This window comes from Thamnophis elegans, chromosome 15, assembly GCF_009769535.1.
Source record: "Thamnophis elegans isolate rThaEle1 chromosome 15, rThaEle1.pri, whole genome shotgun sequence".
NCBI classification, from domain to species: domain Eukaryota; kingdom Metazoa; phylum Chordata; class Lepidosauria; order Squamata; family Colubridae; genus Thamnophis; species Thamnophis elegans.
This window is the reverse complement of record NC_045555.1, coordinates 14970621-14990760: the sequence shown is the minus strand read 5'-3', so window position 1 is coordinate 14990760 and position 20140 is coordinate 14970621.

Genomic DNA, 20140 nt, shown 5'->3' with positions numbered 1-20140 from the left:
ACTGTGTCAGCAAAATGGCCACAGTCATGCGAGCTTCAGGGTTGACAGGCAGCCCCCCTTAATTGAAAAGGAGTTTCTGGAAGAAGAAAATAAAAAATACAGAAAGGTACAGAAGCACAGGGTAACCTCCTCTTCCTCCCCCTGGAGCCCCCTGTGGCTTATTGGAGTACTTGTCATGGATTTTTTCTGACCAAGACTTACCAAGAGCATGAAGCAAATTCCTTGTCCTGACAAAAAACCCTTTTATTAATTGAATGTGAATTCTGCTCATTCACATGCAGCAAAGTCTTTCAAGGGAGGATTTACAATCACAGACCTTATCTGGCTTGGAGAGCTGACAGGTTGATATCTGCAAAACTTGGCAAGGAGTCTCGGAGAGTCACAAACCAATTTAGAGAACTAATTGTCTCCTGCGAACTACACTCCTATTTCACTCCTCTTTTATTTCCTCTGGGAGGGGCCATTCATCATCCACCTGTGGCCTTACTCCCAAGTTGACCCCTGTTCTTAGCTGTTCCCTTCATCTGGCCACTCTGTGCATGTGCACACTGGGAACAGGCTCCAGCTGTTCTTTTGCCTCACTGATGTCTGACTCTGAAGGCAGCTGATAACTGACATATGGCTCATAACCTCTCTCTGCCTCCAACGCAGTGCCCTCATCTGAGCCTTCCCCAGACTCCAGGATTAGCCCATGTTCCTCCCCAACCTCCCCACATCCCAGCTTTTGACCCATGTGGTTACAGAGAGTTGGTATCCCTTCCACCATACTAGGTATTGTAATTGACCCCTATGCAATCTAGAATCCAACAACTTTTTTATCTCATAGTGCATCTCTCCCTCCACCACAATTGGTTTTGGGGCTGCCCAATCTACCAGCCTGATCTGGGAATTTACTGCCAGTTTTAACAAGCTACTATGAAAGACCAGATGCCCTTTTTCCTTAGCAAGTAGGGAAGTTTAAGCTGCACAGTAACAGGGTTGATCACTTTCACTATAGGAAAAGGTCCTATGAACTTCAGACCCAGCATTTTACAGGGAAGCTTTAATTTTAAGTATTTTGAGGATAGATAGACCTTCAGAGGTGGGATTCACTTACCTTCCCTACTGGTTCACAAATATGAGTGCACGCACCTCGTCTGCGCATATGCACTGCCTTCTGCACATGCACAATGCTCGCACATTATGGGGCTGGTGGGTGGAGCCTCCTTCAGCCACCACTGCCGGTTCACACAAACCAGAGCAAACCGGCTGAATACCACCTCTGTAGACCTTGCTACCCACTTGGAATGGTGGGGCCAGCTTCAAGGTTGACAGTCATTTCAGGCTGTTGGCTGTTCAGACCTGAGTGAGAAAAGGCCAAGTAAAGCAAAGAAAAGTCTGCTTATTGGTTATCCATACAATTGTTCTGACCTAGGCTTCCTGTGAAAGCATAAATCACCATCTTAGTCCCTCTTTTATACGGCTGTAAATTATGGTCATTCACAGCCCGTAGTGATTCACAAACAGTTTGCGAAGAGTCCAACAGATGTCTGCTCAAGTTGCCACAGTCTTTCAGGGTAATGTTGATAAGCACCCACCTTTATCTCCCTTGAAACGCTGCCAGATACCTAATTGCCAATTATTTTTTCAAGGCCAAACATAGCTCAGAGTCAAATGGAACTTCTCAAAGTATGAACCGACCAGGTGAACTAATTGCTTCCTGCAAAGGCTCATGTCTGTTTGCTCTTCTTTTATGTCTTATGGGAGGGGCCAATCATCTTCAAGCCTTACTCCTGAGTTGCCCCTTTTTTCTCAATTGTTCTTGTCTTCTTGTAGCTCTGCACATGTGCACACTGGGAACAGGTTCACACTGTTCTTCTACCTCGCTGATATCAGGCTCCAGACGCTCAAGAGGCAGCACATCACTATCAGATGGCTTGGACCCTCTGTGTCTCTGATGCAGAGCCCTCATCTGAGCCTTCCCCAGACTCCAGAACTGGCCCATGTTTCTCCCCAACTCCTCACTGTCCAACTCTGCTGCCAGCTCTACAGGCCACCAGCAGACCACAACAACATCATTCTTAATAGAAGAGTATCTTCCAAAGAGAAGGAGTGGAATTTTTTTTCCCTTACTCTTAGTATGAAGCCTTTATTCAAAATATTTCCAATCGTCTGTGCAATTAATGATAGCTGTGTTAACCTTGGTATTTGAAGAAAAGCTCCCAGCAAAAAGGAATGCTAGACTATTTAAAAACATAGCACCAATGGTTTCTTAATCAAAAGCTTAAATTGCTTTATCGAAATGTTTGTAGAAAAGACCAGAAAAATGTAAAGAAAAAAGATAAGTGTGTATAATCACATAAATTTCTTCATTTAAAAAAAATTAATGGCAAGCATGAGAAATCAAGAAATTCAGGCAATTCAGATGAATATAAAACCTTATTGCAAGCTTATGCTCTCTGCAGGTATCTGAACTACTGACGGTCACAGCAAATTGGTGGTTGATAAGCGTCATCAGAATTCCAAAATTAATATTATATCCTGTCTTTAGATCCAAATTTTCAGAAGCTCCTTTCCATTGAAACCATATTCCTATGCACAAGAGTTCCAAAGCTGTTTTTAATGGGTTCTAGAGTATCCAACTCTAAGGGCACACAATTTTGACCTCTTTTCTTTGTGCTTTTATGAGTTTTTGGGGGGGAGGAGTTAAGAGTTTAAATAGGAATTTAGAGATGTATCACTGTGTAATGACTGAAAATGCCTCTAAAATGTGATTGTGGCCTCACCCATAAGTGGAGCATGAATCTTAGTCTGCTCTCCAAAACCACTGTGGGCCCTTGATAACAATGCAATTATACATTACCACTGAAATACCTTCAATGAATTTGCTGTATATTTTAGATGTGTGTATAGAATTTCCGTTCTCCAGACACTTAAGCCTTTATACAGTACTAGCTGGATACCCGTGCTTGGCGATGAAACTATGTGATCAGGCAATGCAGGAGAAATCCAGTTTACTCCAGTTCAATCCGTTGGCTCAGTGGTGGTTGGTGATTGAAAAGCATAAGGGAATATCACTCCCGCCACCTTGAGTCTGGTAGCAGTTCCATAGGTAGAAGGCATAGACATTTAGTACTGTAAGGACCCCCAGACCACTCCTGAGTGAAGGAGTGGAACACCTGCCAGTTTGAACTGAGGTAACGGAATGTGAGACAACTGGCAGTCGGAACAGAGTTCTTTTCAGGTGGGGAGGGGTAGTAGAATGTCTAACGCCTTAGCATCAGAGTGTGTTATTATAAGGCAACTGGCAGTTGGAACAGAGTTCTTTTCCAGTGGGGAGGGATAGTAGAATGTCTAACTCCTTAGCATCAGAGTGTGTTAATATAAGGCAACTGGCAGCTGTAACAGAGTTCGTTTCAGGTGGGGAGGGGGAGTAGAACTCCTTAGCATCAGAGCATGTTAATTACTGTATAAAAAATACTAATGATCTGATAGTTATTTCGAAAAATCCTTTCTTAGCAAGCATCTAGAAGCCAAAAGGAACATACGTGCAAAATGTCAATTTTGTAGGCTTTATGGTTCTGGAGATTTTGTGATGAGTGAGTGGTATTTGGCTTTTATATATATAGATTGCCTTCTTTGGTAGACATGACTTGGAAGATATTTTTTTTAACTGAAAACAAGAATGAAGTCATATTTGGACAGAGCTGTCTTTTGCAATACACAGAAACCAAAGCCCACAAATAGGTTACTGCTTCTGGTGGGAGGGGGGAATTTCCTCCAGCCTTGGCAGGTTCAAAAGATATTTAATCTTCTCTTGATAGCCTCAAGAGGCAACTGATCTGCGTTGACATAACGGTTCTCTTTAGCCTGGAAAATGCTGGTTCCTCCCTCTCCAGCCCCCTTGCAGACATCCTGTGCCAGATACATCAACGTCTGTTTGGTATGTAAAAGAGTAAGGAAAACGGTTCACTGTGATTCCGTCGATCTGATTAATTTCACTGTTTGGTTTCCTTCCTGAAGAGTCTGCAAACAAAATGTCAGTTTTTAGGAGCTTAATTATTCTGTGATGAATGGAAGGCAAACACATGTTCCGAGAGGGAAAGTCTGTCTTTAATTATTTCTCAAGGCTATTGACGATGTGCTCTCAGCATCATGCAAACAGGTAAACTAAAGCTACTCATCCATGTTCAACCTCATTTCTGCTCTTACTACAAATTGGAGCCTTTAAAAAAACAGTATTGACTCGGGAAGCTACACAATATATTTGTTGAAATAGTGGATTACTAATTTTTTTACTACTGGTTCAGGCACTCTCGTGCGCACTTGGGCATGTGCATGGCGCTTTTGCACATGCGCAGAAGCATCCGGGCAGATGGGTGGAACCTCCCGCCACCGCTACTACCGGTTTGCCTGATCCAGGCTGAACCGAGAACAATTTGATTGTTCTCTTTTTTTCCTATCAATTTTTTTTTAATTTGAACATATCATCTTCCATTAAACAGTGTGCTGTCTGAGTACAAACGTCTCTGTACAATTATAATCAAGATTTGCAATATTCATTACATTGATGATAATTCTCTATTCTTACAATATTAATAATCAACATTAATCTTTCTCTTTTACAGCAAACATTAATCTATTCATTTCTGCACATTCTAACATTTTCCTAATCACATTCTCATCTGTAGGACTTTCACTACTTTTCCAGTTTTGTGCAAATACAATTCTAGCTGCAGTTAATACATGTATAATTAAATATGCATTTCCTTTACTATAAATTTCAGGCAAAATCCCCAACAAAAATATTTCTGGTTTTAAATCAACATGCTGCATTGTCATCTTTTCCAACCACATTTGTGTTTTTTTCCAATATTTTTTGCCTCTACACATGCGCACCACGTGAGAATATGACCCAGGTATCAGGTGGCATTTCCAACATAATGTTTCCCCGAAAATAAGACCACCTCAGAAAATAAGCCCAGTCAGGCTTTTGAGCGCATCTGCTAAAATAATCCCTCCTCTGAAAAGAAAATACTGCAACACAGCAGCAGCCATGAGGTGGCCATGTTTGCCGCCTCCTGCACCACAAAAATAATAAGACCTCCCCAAAAATAAGGCCAAGGACTTATTTGGGGACAGGGTGTCAAAAGAAAACAAGACCCTTTCTTATTTTTGGGAAAACACAGTATTTGTTCTCTCTGAGTTGCCGCATTAATGACTACACCAAAACTGCTCTCGAAATGGGACTACAGATCACATTTGACTTGCCATACCTCCAAACTCGCTCTAAGAAAAATAAAAAAGTGAAGCAAAAATCATCTTTTATAAAAGGGAACGTGAATTATTGGGGGGGGGGGTAGATTTATATCCCTATGCATTTTTCAGCATTGTGTGGTCCAAATGGGCAGCCCAGAAATGACCGTTTCCTACAGGCAGCAACATAAAATTTATTTCCTAAATGTGTAGGGTTGAATAAATCACATGCACTCATTGGTGGGGGGAGGGGGTTCGGCGCCAAAGACCATTATGAATGTGCAACTTAACGGGGCTTTGAAAATTGCCCAGGAGAATTAGACTCTCACACATAAAACAGAGCACTCAGCACACAATTCAGCTGAAGGGTCTAAATTCATGCATCGAAAAATAGGCTGCTTCAGTTCAGTCCAGCCTAATCAATTGCTGTGCACTTCAGTTCCGGACTTGATTTAAAGAAAGATTTATACAATTGGGAAAAACGCAGGCAGGCAGAACTTATTTCATTTCTCGACAATATGGCATAAAACAGGAAGGAGACTGGTTAATTTAAAACGGTGGTGATTGCTCCATGTGTGAAAATAAGTGGGTGTGTTCTGTAAAATCTGCACACTTATTTCAAGCTCCGAGCTCAGTTCAGGTGTTTTAACTGTTGAGTAATCTGAATCATCAAATCGTTATATTTCATCCTGGACCAATCATAAATAATAATGTGGGGCCTGATTTGCAAGGGGACGAAGATATTGTTGTTGTAATATATTTATCAGTATTCAACTAGGAGAGATAATATATGTACCCTGTTTCCCAAAAAATAAGACCTCCCGTATAATAAGCCCAATTGGGCTTTTGAGTGCATGTGCTAACCCTCCCCCGAAAATAAGCCCTCCCTGAAAATACTGCAACACAGCAGCAGCCATGAGGTGACCATGCTCATCGCCTCCTGCACCTCAAAAATAATAAGACCTCCCCAAAAATAAGGCCAAGTGCTTATTTTGGGGGTCAAAATAAAATAAGACCCTGTCTTATTTTCAGGAAAACGTGGTATATGTGTTTTTTTGTCTTTTTAATGCACATTTTTCTCTTCTTTTTCCTCTTTACATGTTTTTGTCTAAAGCAGTGGTATCAAACTCGATTTCATTGAGGGCCGCAACAGGGTTATGTTTGACCTCAGAAGACCAGGATGGCCGTGGCCAGGATGGGCGCAGTGGTTAAATGCAGCACTGCAGGCTACTTCAGCTGTTCAAATCTCACCGGCTCAGGGTTGACTCAGCCTTCCATCCTTCCGAGGTGGGTAAAATGAGAACCCGGATTGTTGTTGGGGGCAATATGCTGACTCTGTAAACCGCTTAGAGAGGGCTGAAAGCCCTATGAAGCGGTATATAAGTCTAACTGCTATTGCTATTGCTATGTCACTCATGTCAGGGGGGTGCCTGTAGCAGCCCAAGCACTCTGCCAGTGAAAATGGGTTTCCGAGCTTCATTTTCAGCTGTGACAGCCTCCTGCCATCCTCTGCCAGCAAAAACGGAGTGCGGGGGGGGGGGGCATGCAAGGCTCTTGCAAGCTCTGTTTTCAGCTGGGATGACGTCCTGCAACCCTCGGCCAGAAAATATGGAGCTTGCAAGACCTGTGCAAGCCCTCGCGAGCTCCCTTTTTGCTGGCAGAAGCATTACGGGCCAGTCCTTCACTGTTTGATATCCCTGGTCTAAAGTGTTTTTAAAAGTTTTTTATTTATTTTTATTACATAATAAAACAGAGTGTTGTCCGAATTCCCCCTTTAACATTCCCACCAAAAAACAAAATTCATTTTACATTATATTTCCATTGTTTCCAATTTTAGCCGCATTACGTTTCTTTTCATATTTTCCCATTTCTAGTTTTTAACATGTACAAACAGCATAATTTTTTCTTTCTCTTTAAAAATAAACAATTTATCATTTCTTTTCCATCTATTTTCCATTAACAATATGAGTCTTCAAATTTCAGATTTCAAGTTTTATATTTTCAACATAACATAATCATTTAACAGCTTTAAGTTTCTTAATATAATTCCACACATTCTAATTTAAAACATGTTTCTACCTTGTTTACAATATTTCTTTGTGCTGGATCCTATCATTCTACTTATTCTCCTATTTCTAAATTTTCTTTTCTCTTTTTCTTCTTTTTATGTATCTTATATCTTTTCTTCTGCATTTTCCCTCTCACTTTTCAATAGACTGGTCTAAAGCGTTTTGTTTCAAAATAAATTTAAAAAATTAAAAAGACGTTGAGACTCTGGAAACAGTACAGAGAAGAGCAGCAAGAATGATTAGGAGTCTGGAGGCTATAATCTACTAAGAATGGTTATGGAAATTGGGTTTGTCGAGTATAATGGAAAGAAAGAATAGGGAGGAAATGATAGCAGTCTTCCAGTATTTGAGGAGCTACGACAGAGAGGAGTGGGTCAAACTATTTTCCAAAACACCAAAAAGCATGACTCAGCCTTCCATCCTTCCGAGGTGGGTGAAATGAGGACCCGGACTGTGGGGGCAAGTTGCTGACTCAATTTGCTAAAAAATTTGTAAACTGCTTAGAGAGGGCTGAAAGCCCTATGAAGCGGTATATAAGTCTAATAAATAAATAAATAAATAAATAAATAAGACCCAAAAAAAACAATGAATGGAAACTAACCAATGAGAGATTCAACCTAGAACTAAGGAGAAAATTCCTAACAGTGAGAGCAATCAACCGATGGAAAAATTTGCCTTCAGAAGTTGTGAATGCTCCATCACTGGAGGCTTTCAAAAAGGGATTGAACAACCGTTTGTCTGAATGGTATAGGGTCTCCTGCTTGAGAAGGGGGTTGCACCAGAAGACCTCCAAGGTCCCTTCCAACTCTGTTATTCTATTCTATATGCATGTCAAGTTCAGAAATTGGATCCAGCACAGGACTGTTTTGTAAAGTCTGCAGTGAGTATTCTATGTTCTTGGTCGGGGCATGTTCTGGAGTTTGTCTTTTAACCTTCTGAATAAAATTAAAATTTAAAAATGAACAGAATAATGCTAATCATCCCCATCTACCAAACTGTTTCTTTAATGGCGTAGACTAGAGGAAGGATCATCTGAATTCCACTTATACTACTGTTATATACTTTAAAAGGATTAAGGATAGAATAATCAAAACCACTCCCTTTGGGACTGTCTGTGCTAATTATCCCCTGTATTGTTTCCAAGGGGTCTGAAAACTTCAGTCTTTTGCGTAGGCAACATAACTTTCTGTTCAAAAGAAATAAGAGAAAATAGTTTGAACCTCTTGGAAGAAATGTCCATCTGGGTTCAGTCTCAAGTGGGGGGAAAGACACTGGAAACATGGAGATTGTTTGGAAAGATGGTTTTAATGGTGGACAGGATCACAAGGTTTGATGTCCTGGGGGAAAAAGGGAAGAGATGCTGAGAGTGCCCTGGTTTTATGCCCTCTCTGGGCTTTTGAATTTGAGCTTGTATTCTGATTGGTTGTCAGACTCCCATGCGACCATGCAGGGGCAGCACTGTAGGCTGTCCTGAGTCCCAGGCTTGGTTGAGCCTTGCTGGGTGATGTAATCTTCCCAGGTGCCATGTGGTGAGATGAGTAGAGGGCTTTGGGCAATTTCTACTATGGCTGTGCCTGAAGGAGGTAGAATAGACTGGCTCAGACGTTAATAGTCAATTGGCAAAGGTATGGGGGGAATGAGTTTCTGCCCTTTTAATATTTCCTAAAATATCTCATTTTTCTTAGAGAGGGATGGGTGCTGACTTCCTACCAGTGGTGGGTTTCAAAATTTGTTTGAACCTACTCTGTGGGTGTGGCCTCCTTTGTGGGAGTGGCTTGCCAGCCATGTGACCTGGTGGGAGTGACTTGCCGGCCATGTGTTCTTTCTTTCTTTCTTTCTTTCTTTCTTTCTTTCTTTCTTTCCTTCCTTTTGTCTCTGTCCCTTTTTCCTTTTTTTCTTTCATTTCTCTCTCACTTTTTCCTTTTTTTCTTTTTTTCTTTATTTATTTCTTCCTTTCTTTCTCTTTCTCTGTGTGAGTCTGTCTGTCTGTCTGTCTGTGTGTCAGTGGTGGGTTTCAAAAATTTTTGGAACCTCTTCTGTAGGTGTGGCCTGCTTTCTGGTGGAACCTCTTCTAACCGGTTCGGTAGATTTGACGAACCGGTTCTATCGAACTGGTGCGAACTGGTAGGAACCCACCTCTGCTTCCTACAAACCTTTTGGATGTTTTCATCAAGGAATTGCTAGTATTAACAGAAAATTATAAATGTGTAATTCTCCAAACAAATTAAAAAGGAGAAATGTAACTTGTCGTTACTGTAATTGTAATTGTGGGAGCTTCATCACTGGAAGCTTTCAAAAAGAGATTGGATTGCCATTTGTCAAAAATGGTGCAGGATCTCCTGCTTGGGTAGATGACCTACAAGGACCCTTCCAACTATGTAAATAGAAGAGGACATGCAGACTTTATGAAGCTAAGGACTGCAGACACAGAAACTGTATGTTAGCAAATAAATGTTGATGGGAAATTTGACATCATTTTTTAAAAGCATTTGCTCTACAGTAATGCATCACGTTAATATATCTGCAGCAAAGATACGTTATTAATGTTCTATGGAACTTACCAAAGGGAAGTTGATTTAGCATATGGAGGATCGATACAGGTATATGGAAAAGGGAATATTAAGCTGAAATCATAACTGAAAGCAGAAATCAAATTTTTAAAGAGATACATTGTATGTATAACTGAATGGGATGCAAATTATGTTAAGTTTTTGTTACCTTAGAGAAACATGGCTGTAAAACTCTGAGTAGAAGTGGATACTGCACCGTTACAATACCAATACTGTACTGTGGAAAAGTGAAGATAATGACGCTACTTTGCTGGAACAAACGAGAACTAAAGCAAAGTAGGTATAATAACAATTTTACAAAATAGCATAGAACGTTTTGGTCATTGAGTTGAGTCTGTTATTAAGAAAAACAAAAATGAGATCTTACTCATTGGATCAAACATTTATCCTTGCAAAAACACAGGGATTCAAAATGTGATAGTTGCTTAAAAACCAAACCAAAAAGGAACGGTTTTCTTTATTAGTCATTCAGCCAATTTTGGGGATTTTTTTTCAAACATTCATGGTCTTGTGCCAATCAAAATGAAGGGCAGGAGAGAAAAAATTCTCCTTTGTTAGACTGTTACTCAAAATATCTTTTCGCTTCTCTCTTAACCAATAAGAGCTATTTTTTTTAAAAAAAAAAGAAGTATTATTTGCTCTTCTGCTTATACAGAAGACAAGCTCAAGGGAATAATCAACAGATTAAGGTCTGATAGCAGGGTTGCAACCAGGAATTTGAAGAACACTTGAATAATAAAGGCATAAAACATGAAAAAAACATCATTGCACTGAACAAAATATGGTAGCAAAAAGAAAGAACCCAGAAGGCGCCATCTGCTTGATGAAAAAAAAAATTAGATGATTTTTTTAGGGAGAAGCACTTAATACAGGTAACATCATTTAAAAACAAAAGATGCAAATAAAAGTCTATGGGAGTTATGAAATAGGAGCGAACCCAATTTGTCACACCAAAAGATTCTTGGATGCAAGGTTGATGCTTGTCTGTGGAGATTCTCAATCATCCAGGTCCTGGTTGTCCCAAAGGTGCTTTTTCAAAAAGTAACTGAACTTTTTTTGTTTTTCCTTATAGAATAGAATGGAATGGAATGGATGGGATGGGATGGGATGGGATAGGATAGGATAGGATAGGATAGGAAAATGGAATGGAATAATATGAATGGAATGGAATGGAATAATAAGATAGGATGGGATGGGATGGGATGGGATGGGATAGGATAGAATAGGATAGGATAGGATAGGATAGGATAGGATAGGATAGAAAAATGGAATGGAATAATAGAATAGAATAGTAAAAAATGGAATGGAATAATGGGGATAGGATAGGATGGGATGGGATGGAATAATAAGATAGGATGGGATGGGATGAGATAGGATAGGATAGGATAGGAAAATGGAATGGAATAATATGAATGGAATGGAATGGAATAATAAGATAGGATGGGATGGGATGGGATATGATGGGATAGGATAGGATAGGATAGAAAAATGGAATGGAATAATAGAATAGAATAGTAAAAAATGGAATGGAATAATGGGGATAGGATGGGATGGGATGGGATGGAATAATAAGATAGGATGGGATGGGATGAGATAGGATAGGATAGGATAGGATAGGATAGGATAGGATAGGAAAATGGAATGGAATAATATGAATAGAATAGAATAGAATGGAATGGAATGGAATAATAAGATAGGATGGGATGGGATGGGATGGGATGGGATGGGATGGGATGGGATGGGATGGGATAGGATAGGATAGGATAGAAAAATGGAATGGAATAATAGAATAGAATAGTAAAAAATGGAATGGAATAATAGGGATAGGATAGGATAGGATAGGATAGGATAGGATAGGATAATGCAGAGTGGAGTGGAGTGGAAAGAGAAGAGAAGAGAGCTGGAAGGAACCTTGAAGGTCTTCTAGTCCAGCCCCCTGCTCAAGCAGGAGAACCTTTACCATTTCAGATAACTGACTGTCTAGACTCTTCTTAAAAACTTCCAGTGATGAAGCGCCCACCATTTCTGGAAGCAAGCCATTCCACTGCTCAATTGTCCTCACTATTAGGAAATTTCTCCTTAATTCCAGGTTGCTTCTCTTTTTGTTCACTTTCCACCCATTGCTTCTTGTCTTGCCTTGTGGTGCTGTGGGGGGAAAAGTTGACTCCCTCTTCTTTGTGGCAGCCCCTCAAATACTGGAATGCTGCTATCATGTCCCCCCTAATTCTTCTTTTCTTTAGACTAGCCAGACCCAAATGTTTTGCTTCCCATACAAGAAGCTTTTTCTGTTCATCCAGCATCATTCCCTCAGTGAACTGGAGAAACGTCTTGGATGAGAAGCGAAACTTCTTCAAAGAAAAAGAAAAAAGTTCGGTTGCCTCTTGAAAAAGTACCTATGTATCAGTGGTGGGTTTCAAAAATTGTTCAAACCTACTCTGTGGGTGTGGCCTCCTTTGTGGGAGTGGCTTGCCGCCCATGTGACCGGATGGGAGTGGCTTGTTGCCCATGTGACCGGATATGAAGATGCCGACGACACTTGTCAGAACCACCTTCAATTACCTCACACACAGCACTGGCATGCATAAGAATATGATGTAAACTTGTTTTTTAAAAGGCATCTTTGGTTTGCGTTAAAACAACTTCAACACACGCAATGTTCTGATTGCGCCACAAACACAGTAGTCATCCTTACCTTTCACAGAGGCCCTGAGTTTTATAAATAGGAGCATGATAGTGTAGAATAATCATATCCAAGGACCAGTGGTGGGTTTCAAAAAATTTTGGAACCTCTTCTGTAGGTGTGGCCTGCTTTCCGGATCCACTGGTCGAACCTCTTCTAACCAGTTCGGTAGATTTGACGAACCGGTTCTACCGAATAGGTGCAAACTGGTAGGAACCCACCTCTGCTATGTATGTGCCTGTTTTGTTTTGTTATGTTCATTTTATGGCCTTATTTTTGTCTAGTCTTGCTCAGTTGTGGGGTTTTTTGTTGTTTTTTTGGTTTCTGGTTTTGGGTGTTTTGTATTTTAATGTTTTGAATATTTTTTTAAATGAAAAAGAAAGAAAATAAAGGAAAGAAATGGGAACTTTTCCCAAAAGTCAAATATGGATTGGAACTGTTTTTTGTAAACCAGACAAGCTTATTGTTATAGAAATGTAGATACCATTGCATAAAAGCAAAACGTTATGGTTGTGATGTTGTTACCTTCTACTGTGATAAAGAGAGTCAGAAGTCGGTACCTTTTTCTTTCTTTCTTTTCTCCCTTTATACAATATCCTTCTTTTTTTCCTCTCCCTCTCTTCTTACTTTTCCAAGCTCCTTTTTTTTGTATTTTATACTTGGATAAACTAATTTTTTTTAAAGTAAATGATAAAGAAAGTCATATGTGGTCAGTGGTTTTTCAAAAGGAAGCAGGATAATTGTGGAAATGGGTGTTGTTATGAAGTTAGGGGCAGTAACAAAAATATAGAGTGATGGGTTTTTCTGTTTGTTTGTTTTGTCCAATTAAACATGCAAGCACAGCAGCATTTAGAAAAGAGACATTAATTAGCAAGATGCTTTTCTGCGGGATGAGATGAAAGAAAAAATTATATATACCAGCTACCCCGTTTTGAAGAGATAAGGAAAAATAGGACATTGTGTACATAGGAAAAAAAATCCATATATGGGCTAAACCTAGCAGCCAAGACATGGTCTGATAAATTAAGTCAAATGATGCAAAACATGAGCATTGAACTGGGAAATGCTGATCCATGCTCCCGTACAAAGGTTTAAACTGTACGTTCTTTGTTGTGTTGATGATCTAATTCTGTACCCAAAGGACGCAGCTTGGAGACAGCAAACGATTGAAATAAACAAGTGGAAGCAAAACATTTCGGAGATAATAGCCTTTATCTTGGAACTGATTTTTTTTTAAAAAAAGAACAAAAGTGGAGGGCACTTGCTCAATCAAACCCGAATAGGAATAAATCTAAATAGATTAATAAATCTAAAACTAGGCTCCAGTGAGGCAAAGAGATCTAGTATGACCACTGAAGTTGGATCACTAACAAAAGGGGAGAGGGAAAGCAAATAAAGTTGGCAAAAAATCAACAGTTTGAGGAAAAACTCATCGTCCTCTTACATCACAACTGGGTGCAAATCTGACCTAGCTAGTGCTATTGAACTATTGAGTAGAAAAATGCACACGCCAGACAAGAGGACTGGACAGTAGTAAAAAGGTCAGAAACTGATGGTCTTTAGTGCTCCCTGAGCTTGGTTGTTTTCTTGCAGACATTTCATTACCAAACTATGTAACATCATCAATGCACTAATAAAACATCTGCAAGAAAACAACCAAACTCAAGAAGCAACAGGAACCCCCAATTCCTGATCTTTTTATTATTTTCCAGTCCTCTTGTCTGGATTGTGGACAAGCCAATTTTAAACCCTGAGCCACAAACATTCTCCTTTACTGAGAGCACGAACTAAGGGCTGTGGTTTAAAACTGCCTACAATCAACTATGGCAAAGCTAGACGGCATACTAAAAATCAGAGACATCACCCTGACAACAACAATGCTTATAGTCAAGGCCATGGTTTTCCCAGTTGCAATGGATGGCTGTGAAAGTTGGATCATAAGGAAGGCTGAGCTCCAAAGAATGGAGGCCTTTGAACTCTGGTGCTGGAGAAGACTCCTGTGAGTCCCTTGGACTGCAAAGCGATCCAACTGGTCAGTCCTAGAGGAGATCAACCCTGACTGCTCTTTAGAAGGCCAGATCCTGAAGAGGAAACTCAAATACTTTGGCCACCTAATGAGAAGGAAGGACTCACTGGAGAAGATCCTAATGCTGGGAAAGATTGAGGGCAAAAGAAGAAGGGGACGACAGAGAATGAGGTGGCTGGATGGAGTCACTGAAGCAGTAGGCGTGAGCTTAAATGGACTCTGGGAGATGGCAGATGACAGAAAGGCCTGGAGGAATGTTGTCCATGGGGTCATGATGGATCAGACATGACTTTGTGACTAACAACAACAACCAATGATTCTACTCCTATTGAAATTATAGATTTGGATTGGACTGAGAATAAATCTGCTAGGAAAACCATAGTGGAATCCAAACAAAGCCTTACAATCTTCTCATCTACAGAAGCTGGAGACTGTGCTACAGAACAAGTATGCAGCAGAGACTTGACTCCTCCTTCCAGCACTGATAACGTTACCCAGCTGGGCAACGAAAGATCTGCAAGGAAACGAAGAAGCTCAGAGAGCACCAAGGACTCCACTATTCAACCCTGAGCTACACCTATTCTCTTCTGTAGACCTGAGTTTGGATGTGGGACAAATCTGATTTATAGTGGTTAGTTTTTCACTGAAGAACTTCTGACAACAGCCACAAGATCATTCTGCTGAATCAAGTGGCATACCAATCTTTACACTACACATATGCCTTTCAGGCATTCGAACGATACTAGCTGCGTTTTTAAAAGATAGTAACTAATACTATGTTTTAAAATGTTTTAGAATTCAGTGAAGGTCCCACTCACACACATCATTTCTGGGTTGAGGGCATGGATAGGATAAGGCTGTGATGGTGAACCTGTGGCATGCATGCCAGAGGTGGCACGCAGAGCCCTCTCTGTGGGCATGCACACTGTCGCCCCAGCTCAGCCAGGTAGTTGTCAAGTTTCTGATATGCGGCCTGCTGGTCGTCGGGTTTCCAGAACTCTGGCGCATTTGTGCCTTCTGGTTTGGGCACTCTTTTGTGCCAAAAGGGTTCACCAACACTGGGAAAGGTTTGAAAACCTGGCTACCTAGGTGTTGTGGCCCAGCACGAGCCATTGGAGCTGCCACCAGACTCTGACAGCGAGGGGCCCTATGATTCGGCTCTGCAGGATGTGGAGGACCCTGAACAGGGTTCCGACTCCAAGCAGGGCTGGTTGGCTACCAGGAGGCGCCTGAGCCTTGGACTCAAGGGAGTGTGATCCTGACATCATGCATTGGAGCAGTGCGGAGGAGACAAGGGAGTTGGTCCTGGATGCCCGGCAACGGAGAGCTAATAGGCGTAAAGAACAGTTAAGCAGTTACAGGAGATAATTGCACTCAACTGGTGGTAATTAGGCTCCTCTCAAGATTATAAAAGGAATGATTGTGCACACACTCGTTGCAGGAGTCAACGTATTCACTAGAGCTGGAGAACTCTCATGGCTAGCTTGGCAGGATGGATTGCTGCCAAGGTTAATGTGGGCTGGATTGCCACCAACGTCTAGTCTGTGCTGGATTGCTGCCAAGGTCTGGACTATGCTGGATTGCTGCCAAGGTCTTGTCTGTGTGTCAATAAATCCTTGAAGTATCTTTGTCTCAGCATGCTTTGGTGTAGGATCAGGGGGGTCAGAACACCTATGGATGTCAGGATGTCCTTGAAAAGCAGTCAGAAGAACAGAGTTGGAAGAAACCTTGGAGGTTTTCTAGTCCAACCCCCTGCTCATGCAGGAGACCCTACATCAGTGATGGCTAACCTTTTTTGGTCAGAGTGCCCAAAACCTGTGTGCCTGAATGACCAAAATGCAATGCACAATCAGACACACACCCCTGTGCATGCATGCATGAACTTCAACATGCGCATGCACAGCAGAGAGCTAAAGACCAGCTGTCCGGCAGGAGGCACATGTGCATGTGCGGCGGGGCTGAACTGGGGCAACGGCTGGCATGCCATCACAGAGGGTGCTGCGTGCCACATTTGGCACTGTGCCATAGGTTCGCCATCATGGCCCTATACCTTTTCAGACAAGTGGCTGACCAGTCTCTTCTTAAAAAATCTCCACTGTTGGAGCACCCACAACTTCTGGAGGCAAGTTGTTCCCCTGATTAATTGTCCTCAATGTCAAGAAATTTCTTCTTGATTCCAGGTTGCTTTCTCTCCTTTCCCATCCATTGCTTCTTGTTCTGACTTCCGGTGCTTTGGAACATAGGTTGACCCCTTTGTGGCAGAACCCTCAAATATTGGAAGCCTGTTATCATATCATGTCCCCCTGGGTCCTTCTGATGAAAAGAAATCCCAGTATTTGGATAATATCACTGTCTAAGTTCCCACCTTCTCCTCTTAATTGAGGAAGAAGCGGGAGAGCTTGAAGATTGCTGATACTGTAAAGAATGGGAAGGGAAGGAGGCAGGCATGGAAAATTAAAACGAGAAATTTGGCTCACCAGTGGATAACAAATGCAAGATCATCCTTTAGGCATCCCCCCCAGGGAACGATGTGCTCCAGATACGTAGCCACTTAACACTGCAGGTTGGTTTTTAATAAATAGGCACCGTATTGTCAGTGTAACATGCACGGTATGTTGTTCTCATTATATCAGTCATCGGCCCCATCATAAATTAAAGTAATGATGGCAGCCTGACATAAGCCTTGCAGCCATAAAACTCAAGTCCTACCCTTAATAGGCAGATGAGGGACTCACAAGCCGCATGTGAGCCATCTTAATTTCTGACCTGGTGCTGAAAAAGAACCACTGCTTAACTGGATGAGACACTCATGGCATTTGGGGACCTTAGCTCAGCTCAGATTGATTGAAGGCAAACCTGGAGGAAGTAAGGTTGACAAACTAAAAGAATAATGACCACACACATTGTTATGTATCCTCTTTCCCTGAAAATAAGACCTCTCCGGATAATAAGCCCAATCAGGCTTTTGAGCGCATGTGCTAAAATAAGCCCTCCCCAAAAATATTGCTGCACAGCAGCAGCCATGAGGAGACCACACTCGCTGCCTCCTGCAGCTCAAACATAATAAGACCTCCCCGAAAATAAGGCCAAGCACTTATTTCAGGGGTCAAAAGAAAATAAGACCCCGTCTTATTTTCAGGGAAATGTGGTATTAAATGTATATAGTTATGCTAAAGGGGGTTAAGCTTTAGATGACCCTGACTGTTGAATTGGGCTAAAGTGAAACTAAACTTTACATGAGTCCAACTGTTGGAAAGAAGTTCAGAACAATTATATGGGGGTGGGTTTTTACTAGTTTATGATTGGTTAAATCCCTGTGAGCCTAGAGCCAGGATGGCGAACCTATGGCAGTATGGTTTGTCCCTCTGATGCTTGCTTGCTATAAAGCTGCCATAGTAATGGGGAGGTGGGGGGATGACACTTGGGTTTGGGAAGTGCGCTGGTATGATGAAGGCCCATGTGAAATAAGAGGGAGGTTTGCTGTCCCAAATTACTGTGCGGTTGAATGGAGTTGTTTAGACCCAGTCAAGGCCAACCATCTTAGAACTCCAGATGGAGCAAAAAGATGATTAAGGGACTGGAGCCTAAAACATATGAAGAATGGTGGTGTGAATTGGGTATGTCTAGTTTAATTTGGGGGGGAAGGATTATGGGGTGATATGATAGCACTGTTCCAATATGTGAGGGCAGGGGTGGGTTATACAATACAATAGCAGAGTTGGAAGGGACCTTGGAGGTCTTCTAGTCCAACCCCCTGCCTAGGCAGGAAACCCTATACCGTTTCAGACAAATGGCTATCCAACATCTTCTTAAAGACTTCCAGTGTTGGGGCATTCACAACTTCTGGAGGCAAGTTGTTCCACTGATAGATTGTTCTAACTGTCAGGAAATTCCTCCTCAGTTCTAAGTTGCTTCTCTCCTTGATTAGTTTCCACCCATTGCTTCTTGTTGTGCCCTCAGGTGCCTTGGAGAATAGTTTGACTCCCTCTTCTTTGTGGCAACCCCTGAGATATTGGAAGACTGCTATCATGTCTCCCCTAGTCCTTCATTTCATTAAACTAGACATACCCAGTTCCTGCAACCGTTCTTCATATGTTTTAGTCTCCAGTCCCCTAATCATCTTTGTTGCTCTTCTCTGTACTCTTTCTAGAGTCTCAACATCTTTTCTACATCGTGGTGACCAAAACTGAATGCAGTATTCCAAGTGTGGCCTTACCAAGTGGTATATAAAGTGGTATTAACACTTCACGTGATCTTGATTCTATCCCTCTGTTTATGCAGCCTATAACTGTGTTGGCTTTTTTGGCAGCTGCTACACACTGCTGGATCATATTTAAAATGTTGTCCACTAGGACTCCAAGATCCCTTTCACAGTTACTACTGTTGAGCAAGGTACCACCTATACTGAACCTGTGCATTTCGTTTTTGTTGCCTAAATGTAAAACCTTACTCTTTTCACCATTAAATTTCATTTTATCAGATAGTGCCCAATGTTCAAGTTTGTCAAGATCCTTCTGTATCTTTAGCCTATCTTCTGGAGTGTTGGCTATTTCTGCCAGCTTGGTGTCATCTGCAAATTTGTTGAGTTCCCCATTTATTCCCTCATCCAAATCATTGATGAAGATGTTGAAGAGGACTGGGCCCAAAACAGAGCCTTGGGGTACTCCACTGCAAACTCCCCCACCATGAAGATGCAGTTCCATAGAGGACTACACGTTGATTGTGGTTGGTCAGCCAGTTACGAATCCAACTGGTGGTGATGCTGTCCAACCCACATTCTTCTACTTTATCATGTAGTAGGTTATGGTCTACCTTATCAAATGCCTTACTGAAGTCCAAGTAAACTATATCGACAGCATTCCTCTGGTCCACTAATTTTGTCACATTATCAAAGAATGCAATAAGATTAGTCTGGCATGATCTGTTTTTGACAAACCCATGTTGGCTTTTGGCTATTACTTTGTTTGATTCTAGGTGTTTGCCAATTTGTTGCTTGATTATCTTTTCCAGAATCTTTCCTGGTATTGAGGTTAGGCTGATAGGTCTGTAGTTTCCTGGATCTGTTTTTTTCCCTTTTTTGAAGATGGAAACCACATCAGCTCTTTACCAGTCCTCTGGTAGTTCCCCGGTGCTCCAGGATCTCTGAAAGATATAGTTCAGGGGTTCTGAGATCTCGTCTGCCAGTTCCTTCAGAACCCTGGGGTGTAATCCGCCCGGTCCTGGTGATTTGAACTCATCTAGGGCAGACAGGTGCTCACTTACCATTTGCTTCCCTATTTCAACTTGTGTTCCTATTCTGATTTTTGTGGTGCTGTTTTTGATAGGTTGGACTGTTTTGTGTAAAGACAGATGCAAAACATGAGTTAAATAGTTCTGTTTTCTCCCTGTTGCTTGTCACCTTCTTGTCACTTTCTCCCAGCAATAGACCAATTGTTTCCTTAATTATTTTTCTTGTTTTTAACATGTTGGAAGAAGCTTTTTTTGTTATTTTTTACTTTTGTGGCAAGCATTTCTTCATTGTGAGCCTTAGCATTCCTCACTTCATCTTTACAGGCTCGGG